Source organism: Lactuca sativa, chromosome 7 (assembly GCF_002870075.4).
Source record: "Lactuca sativa cultivar Salinas chromosome 7, Lsat_Salinas_v11, whole genome shotgun sequence".
Taxonomy (NCBI): domain Eukaryota; kingdom Viridiplantae; phylum Streptophyta; class Magnoliopsida; order Asterales; family Asteraceae; genus Lactuca; species Lactuca sativa.
In genome coordinates, this window is record NC_056629.2 from 8,882,713 (window position 1) to 8,891,927 (window position 9,215).

The following is a 9,215-nucleotide window of genomic DNA, read 5'->3' on the forward strand; positions in this document are numbered from 1 at the left end:
CAACCAGAGCCATACCTGCAGAAAAAGTTCAAGCCTATAGAACCTTCATGGAGCATGTAAAAGCTTTACAAGTCAATATGCCATTTGTGGAAACAATGCTCCAAACTCCCAAATACTTTAACTTGCTTAAAGGCCTTTTTGCTGCTAGGAAAGATCTGGCTGAAGTCGCGGAGATATTGATGAGTGAGCTGCCTGAGAAGAAGGGTGATCCGGGTAACATAGTAATTCCGTGCCAATTTGGTAATGAAGTTTCTACACGAGCATTGGCTGATTCAGGTGCAAGCATTAATTTGATGCCCTATTCATTCTTTAAGAAGCTGAATTTACCAGCACCAAGGCCGGTAAATATGAGAATCCATTTAGCAAACAAAACAATAATTCATCCACAAGGCATTTGTGAAGATCTCCTTATCAAAGTGGACAAGTTTATTTTTCCAGTAGACTTCGTGGTGGTGGAAATGGAAGAAGACCCCGAAATACCAATTATTTTGGGAAGATTATTCTTAAACACCTCGTGTGCCCTAATTGACATATGTGAGTCTACATTGACATTAAGAGTGGGTGATGAGTCGGTGATGTTTAAAGCTATTCCAGAAGTCAAGCAAGAAGAAGAAAAGAGAGAAGAAATCTCATTTATCCAATTGGATGATGAGGTATTACAAAAAGAGCTTGAAATTTTACTAAAAGAAGACCCAAGTAAGTTCACGCTACACTCTGAAGGAGTTGAAGATGCTAACAAAAACTTGGAGGAGCTAGAAAAGCTACTGGAAGGAGCTAACTCAGAAAACACTCCAGGATTGATGGAACCTGATCAGACTCGCTGAGTCACCATAATGGACTCGACGAGTCCAGTCGATTTGGATAAAAACTTGACCAAAGCTGTTTGTTTGTTGATAGTTCTTCACATACCCTGGGTTCAGTTACCGTTTTTGATTCTTTGGAAGAACAATCGGCAGAAGAAGTAAAAGGAATGGAGGTCCAACACGCCGATGTGGCATGCCTTGATACGATGCCATTTGGAGAAGAGTTGAGCACGGGAAAGGATGCAGGAATAAAGGAAAGGAAGGAGGAAGCTGATCACCAATTCACCACTAAACCTAGAGCACGGACCATCATGAAATATGAAGTTATTAAATTTAAAGAGAAGGATGTTCAAGAGTTGGTGAAAAAGAAGGGGGTAAAGAAGAAAAAGAGAAAAAGGGAAGCCCAAGCAGCTGGAGATGAAACAATGAAAAGAAAAAGGGATGAATTAAAAAGGGCCTACAAGAAAAAGATTCACGCCTACAAGACCAAGTATAAACCACAAAAAGTGAGGCGTACATTCCCGATGCTTGAAGATGACAAAACGTAAATGGGAAGGAGTCTAGCTAATGACTCCTTAAAAAGAAGCGCTTGGCGGGAGGCAACCCGTCGTTAGAGTTTGCTTTCTTTTACTCTTTAGTTTTTTTTAGTTTTTGTTTTGTTTCACAATTTTAATCTTCCAAATCATCGGACATGTCTGCTTGAGAGTTGCATAGCTTAAGGGTGGGGTGAAAAGATTTTGAATAAATAACAAAATTTTGAAAATCAGTAATGTTTTCGCCGAGTCTGACCCTGACTCGACGAGTATATATTGATTTCAGAAAATCTTTGACTGCGCGACTAGACTCGCCGAGTCTGACCCTAACTTGACGAGTCGGTTTTATTTACAGAAAAAAATAACTTCGAAATTACTTTTACATCTGGTAAATAAGGTTTTAACCCTAAGATTCAGTTTCCACACCACACTCGCCGGGTACCTCTTTCTCAAACTCTCTCTCAAGCATTCAAGTTTTCTTCAAATTTTCTTCAAATTTCTCAAGGTTTAAACTCAAAAGGTAACAACTTTCTTCTTGATTTTTAGTAAGAATGTGATTATAAGGCCATCTATATCTGCAATTGCATGAAAAACCCGTTTTTGAAAAGTAATGAAATTCTAGGGTTTCGATTTTTCATGAATATTGTTGTTTTGAATGTTTATTTTGGCCTTATTACTTAGTAGGAAGTCCCTGAACAAAACCCTTGAAAGAATTTACAGGTTTAATGGTCCAATTTTATGAGACCCGTCGACCGACTCGTGCAGGTTGCGCGACTTGCCGAGTCGGGCCTGGACTCGACGAGTCCAGTCGAGTTACAGACACAAGATATTTTTTAACTATATTCTGTGTTTTCTGGGTTTTGTGTGTTTATTTTGCAGAAATCATGTTCAGAAGAGGACAATCTTCAAGTGGTAGCCAAGGGGAGTTTCCATGGTTAAACTTCCCGCAAATTGAATCCGCTTCAACAATGAGGAAGTGGAAGAAGAAGCTCTCCGACATTAAGAAGAAGGAGGTGTATGTGCCGAACAGAATTGATTGGGAATGGTTGCAAAGTGTTAGATATGAAGAAGAACTAGCTCCTTACCTTTTGAAGGAGTTCCAACATGAAGGCGAGACAATGATCTGTGATGGGTGGAGCCGGGTCTTCCGCATACAAGAGCCGGTCTATTTAGAGCTTTGCTTGGAGTTTTTCTCCACGGTGTCTTTCACCGGGGGAGTGGATGTCTTTCAGGCGAGTATCGTCAATGCTCGGTGGTGGACCTTGCCTGCCGACTAGGGATCTATGATCAACCCTTGGTGTAAACAAACATCTTTCGGGCCTTTTTGGCAAACACTCACATGGCATTTCCCGATGGAGTTACAAGCACGGGTTGGTGGAATACCATAGGAAACAAATTTTACATCCCAAAGTCTGCACAAGAAGGGAGCATCCGATCCCCAACTCACCGCCTCATTCACCGCCTTATTTCCTCCACCATCAACCAAAGGAAAGACGATGACAAGGTCTCCAACCTTGACGTTTTCTACTTATGGAGCATAATAACACCCGGCGTCTTTTGCAACATCCCTTGGTGTATTGCTTCATACCTTTCGGAGGGTGCGGTCAAAGATCGCAAAACCTCCCGTATCAATGGAGGAATGTTTGCCACTCGATTGGCTAATTCATTCGGGTTGATGAACCGCGGTGCCTGGAACTTCATGACATTGATCCCGACGCCCCCGTTTAATCCCATTCTTTTCCGAAGAGCACGGATAATTGAAGACTATGGTGGTGGCCATTATGCCATTCCAAATGATGACCCTGTTGTTGGTCCCGAAGCACCGGGAAGGAGGGTAAGATCAAGAAGAGAGCGGGATGTGGAGGACGAGCCACCAGTGATTCCGGTCGAAAATGAAGACGTACCAATGGATTGGTACAATGTAGAGATGAGGCGGATGCAGGATCAAATGGCGAGGGGGCTGAACTTTTGCAACCAATCCCACATACGACTTTTTGACCACTTCAATATTCCACATATTGATGGTGGGAATTACCCATTCATTCCATCTTGGGATGAGGTGATTGCTGCGAGACGAAGTGGAGCCGGGGGAAGTGGAGCCGCCAATGATGATGAGGAGGATGAAGATTGATGTGTTTTTAATCAAACAATTTTAATTTTTTTTGTTTTGTTTTATTTTTTTTATTTGGTGTGTATGCTTTGAGATTTTATTATGTTTAATGGTTGTTTGCTTTAGTTATTTTTCAGGATTGAATTATGATTGCTCGCTTAGGATGGTTTAGAGATGTAAAGCATGGATGTTTTCGCGAGTGAGAGCGAGTCAAGGAAGTGGGTTTTTTTTAACGTCAAAGTGTCGAGTCCGGTCCTAGGGGTATGAGCAATTGAGTCCAAATGTGAGGAAGGGTTAAAGAAGTTTTTAGAGGCTAAAACAGTTGCAAAATACCAAGTTTTTTTCGTTCAGTGGCCTACTCGTCGAGTGCACTAAGCTGACTCGACGAGTCGCCTTGTATTTCTACATATTCTGAGAAGGCGCGCTGGTACTCGACGAGTCCACCATAAGACTCGACGAGTCGTTCAATTTTTATACCGACGGACTGTTGATTTGATGCTGCTACTAGTCCCACTTGCTCACTTATTCTTCCATATCTATTCTTGAAGATCTTACACTGATTTCCGCGTATTTGGAGCGACCCACACGAGTTTTGACACCCAAGGCATGGATGAGATGTTACCATGTCTAAAGTTGATTGAAGTTGGAGCTTAAATGAGTGTGATCAGCCTATCCACTGCTATTCCAGGGGAGTTTGTTCCAATTCCCTCTTTGGTTTCTTTTTATGTTTTTATGCATCATATGCAATGAGGGCATTGCATCATATAAGTGTGGGGTAGGGGGTTGGTTACATAATAGTCAATTTTAAAAAATTTTGCATACCAAAAGTATTATTTAGGACTTAATTAGAAAATTTTGGTAAAAAATTAGGATTCCATGTTAGAGTTGTGTTGATAATTGCATGATAACCCAAATGTTTAGTTGAGCCTATACACGTTCTAGTGCATTTGTGGCTTCCTTATTCTAGTGAAATCATGAGACAAAAACACAATCTTGCTCAGCCTGAGGGATGCAATATGTTTAGCAGCCTAAACCTGAAATGTATCCAGGAAAATTTTTATCATTAGACAATAAAGGTTGAGATTGAGCGCCCCTGCTTAAGCATGTAGGGTTTTGAGTGAAAGAAAAAGTGAGGTATACATGTAAAAAAAAAGAGAGAATTACAAGAAAAAGTTATAAGAATTTTGGAGCAAATAAAGTGAAGATCAAAAGATCAAAATTCCAAGAAATCCAAAAAAGTTGAAGATACCAAAAGTCAATACAAGTTGGTGAATTCAAAGATATCAAAGATCAAATTATCAAGAAAGTGAAGAATTCAAAGAATTCCATAGTGGTATCGAAAAGTTGTAATTTTCTAGAATATGTATGCTTGGGTGGCTCAATTAAAAATACCTTGAGGGTAAAGAAGTTTTCTGCGGATGGATTCGGAGGGTTGCATAAAATGAGCATAGTTCGGGGTGAGTGGGTGAATGTTTATGAGGATTGTGAGTATTTGGAATATGGGGGGTTCTTTAGGAAAAATTTTAGACACAAATGCATGCGTTGCGGTCTTGGCATAATGGCTGGGTTAGATTGGAGTTGTTATACATAATTCTAATGTGTTAAAATTCAGTTTTGCTTGAGGGCAAGCAAAAGACAAGTGTGGGGTATTTTGATATGTGCATATTTAGTGTGTATTTAGTATAGTTTTTTATTCATATATTAGCTAAATTATCGCATATTATGGACAAAAGGTACTTAAAAGTGTTAAATTATGTTTTTCAGTCCAAAGATGAAGCTCGGAAGCAAAAGGAAGCAAGAGAAGCGGTTAGGAGCTCGAGAGTGGAATGAAGAAGGAAAAACACTAAAAAAAAAGCCTATACTCGTCGAGTCAGATAGCTACTCGACGAGTCCGGTCGAGGAATCAGAAGGATAATGACTCGGGATCCCATATAGTTATCGCAATACGGGGAATGTGAGAGGGACTCGACGAGTCACCACTTGACTCGACGAGTCGGACCGCTTATTTAAAGATAATTCCACAGATCGAGAGGCAAGAGTTCTGGGACGATTCAGAAAGGTTTGGCTGCGATTGAGAAGCCTGAAAAACCCTAGAAGACGTCAAAGCGAGCTAGAGTTCAATTCCGAAGGAGCATTGAGGCAAAATTTATCATACTTCTTAAATCTTTGTGTTTAGTTACTATGTTTGAACATTTAGATTCTGTTTGTTTGCTGAACTTTATTTCAATGATGAGCTAAACCCTTTAAACTTCTATTTGGGGATACGAAATTGGTAGTATGGTTTGATTCTTGGTAGGATTAATTCTATGTTGGTTAATTTAGTTATTTTAGCTTGCTAAAGAACCTTGTGTGTGAATAATAATTGATTTTCTGTTAATAGGGAGATAATTAATTAGCATGAACATCTATTAGTTATCAATCTCATATGCTTAGTGAACACTTTTTGTCATATGTCTAGTGTAGTGAACATGAAACTAGGATTAATAAGAAAATCAAGTAAATTTATGTGCAAGCTTGTGAGATGACCATTAAACAAGAAGTTAATTAAAAGGATAAATTAATTAACTATTGCAAGTCTAACTTAACCCGAATATTATGTCTAGTAAATTTAATTGAAATAGACAACTGGCCATTGTTTAAATTGATTTATTTGCTAAGGATTAATGAAGTGAATACGGAACTAATCAATTGAATCGGTAACTAGAAAAAGAATTAATCCATTGCACTTTTACCTTGAAATCAACCATAGGATCAATTAAGTTGAACTAAATAGAAGTACTTCTCCGTTATTGAATCTAGTCAAAGTCTTTATTTTATAGCTTAAATTAGTAATAATTAGTAAGTTTCTAGTCTTGTAAAACTAGAGAACAACCCCTGCTTTTTAATTAACTTAGATTAAATTAGTTTTTAGTTTAATTTGCCATTCCCTGTGTTCGATACCCTGCTTATTTAGCTATACCACAATTGATAGGTTCACTGCCTTTTGTGTGTTATTTGATAATTAAAAGTAGGTTTAAAACTAGTGGGTTTTACACACATCACCCGCCTACTCAATACACAAATGGATCCAGACTCAAGCTCGAGAGTCTGATTCACCATCAAAATTGGAACCACCCATTTCCAATCTGGTACTCAACTCATGACCCAAGATTCGTGAATTCATGTGCACCCCATCTCTCTAATTTCTTCCGACTACGATAACCCCGCCTCAACTCGGGATATAACGATTTCCGATCATCATGGAGACCCCAGTCTCGCCCCTAGTCCGACCACCAGGTTTCCGAAAACTCAATTAATAAGGCTATCCAAACCTAAAAATTCTTTTGCGCCATGCTCTGACTAGCAAATAATATGGCTCCCCGTAGTATAAAAACATTTCCTCTCACTAATTCGTGAAGGCTACGGCTCCCCGCAGGCCTACGACACTTTCTCACCGACTTGTGAATATTATGGCTCCCTACAACATCATGAGACTCTCTCACGAACTAGTGAATACTATAGCTCCCCGTAGTATCACAACACTCTCTCACTGACTGGTTAATACTATGGCTCCCCGCAGTACCACAATACCCTCTCCCACTGACTTATGGATGCTACGACTCCCCGTAGTCTTATAACACTCTCTCACTCACCGACTCACCATGGGCTCACTCCATTGAGATTACTAACTCATGCTCCGCAATCCAACATAGATAGGTGCACACACCCACCCAGCTTATGCACCACCATTCTTGATGTAAATTCTCGTAGGCAAGACACATTTCTCAGCACGGATACACCCTTAGTCTCACTCCAGGGAAAATTAACCGATGGGTTCCCAATTGAACAATATTCACTCGGTACTCCACTTGCCATCTCACAGCTCAAGTATCAACATGACCAAAAATTAGGACATCATACTCGGGTACCTCGGTACACCATCACGACATCTCACGATGTCTTGCCTCAACCATTGATCTTCGACTCACGCAAATCGTGACCTTGAAATAATCCAATCTCACAAATTGAAACACCGAAGAATCGTCAATGACTGAAAACATGTTGATAAAAATCAGAAGCTCCATCCTCTACTGATCACGAACCATATGAAACTACTCATACCGACTCTGAAATCTGTTGACAAATCAACTGTTGCCCCTCCTGGAGTATAGATCACAATCTATACTTAAACCTGCAATTCTCGACTATTGCACCCTGACCTCAATGACCCAACCACCTCGAACTCAACATTTGGAAACCTAAAAAAATCCATGGCCACAATAAACTCTCTGACCAACGACCACCTACCATGATTCACTCATCCTTTCCTCTATACTTAAACCTGCAATTCTCGACTATTGCACCCTGACCTCAATGACCCAACCACCTCGAACTCAACATTTGGAAACCCGAAAAATCCCTGGCAACAATAAACTCTCTGACCAACGGCCACCTGCCGTGGATTCACTCATCCTTTCTTAAGCACATACACATACATCATCTCGCTTTGTATCTGACCTTGTCCACCTATAACACAAGTCTCGTAAGTCTGTGTCGGAGATCTTCATAACCCATCCTCTAGCCACACTTGCATGGTTTGCTGATCCTCTCAACAGAATACCCCAATTCTCCCCCACTTAGCGTTCGAACCACCGCAAATTTGCATACCAACAGACTACACCATAGACTGTTTCACCAGGTACAACTCACTTACTCTTGAAATGTACCACATAACACTTGATGATCTTCCGCTAAAGACCATGCAACTCCAAATATGCCAAATCTCAAATGAAATCCCTGGAAACTTTCCAACGTGACTGCCCCTAGTCACCAAAACGTCATACCAACACACTACTGAACATCTCAATTGTTCCAAAGTAGACGTGACCCTCTGTCTGATAGTAATGCACCAACACACATCTCATCCCTGTTCCCTCAACCAACATTCCATTGTGTCGATCATCATAGAAGAAAGATATCTCACTTTCACCGTCGATGTCCGATGTAAACCACGAGGGCCACTGCCCTGATATATTCCTCCTAATAACCCAGACTGCTACTGATTATACCTTACTGCATTCAACGAAGGTATACCCTTGTCCACATCCATCTCAGTCCCTATTTATGACTCTCTCTGGATATAAGAAATACCTTGCATCAGACATACCCCCCCCCCAAATACTCTGGTGAAAAAGTCAGAACCACATGTTACCCCACGGGGTTTACCTCCAACTCTGAAACCGGAAACTCGTTATCCCTTGCGCTCCACACAAGAAACAGAGGTAGCGTAATTCTTGCCACAGAAAGTGATATCTTCACTATCGACCGGTTGCTCTTCTCATATCACAATCCTCCATGAAACACCATCTTTACTCATCCTTGAGTCTTGTGACTCTAACTGGCATCTCACCAATAAAATATCTCGGCACCTAACTCAATATCCCTCTTAAGGTATTCTCTATTGAAGCTCTTCCAACATGGACCTCTGGCCCTACACTTTATCACATCAGTTCTCAGTCCGAACAACCACAACGAGACAACTAGTAAAGACTGAAGCACTAATGACTACTAATCATGGTACTCAAAATATGTTATCTCTTCTCAATCTGCTACTATTAATGGTACTCAAACAAAGTTATCTCCTCTTAGTTTGCTACTAATCATGGTACCCAAACCATGCTATCTCCTTTCAATATGCTACTACTTGTGGTACTCAAACCATGTTATCTCCTCTCAATCTGCTACTTAGAACCTCTGGAATTCTCCTTGTTTCGAGTATGGATCCTCTGC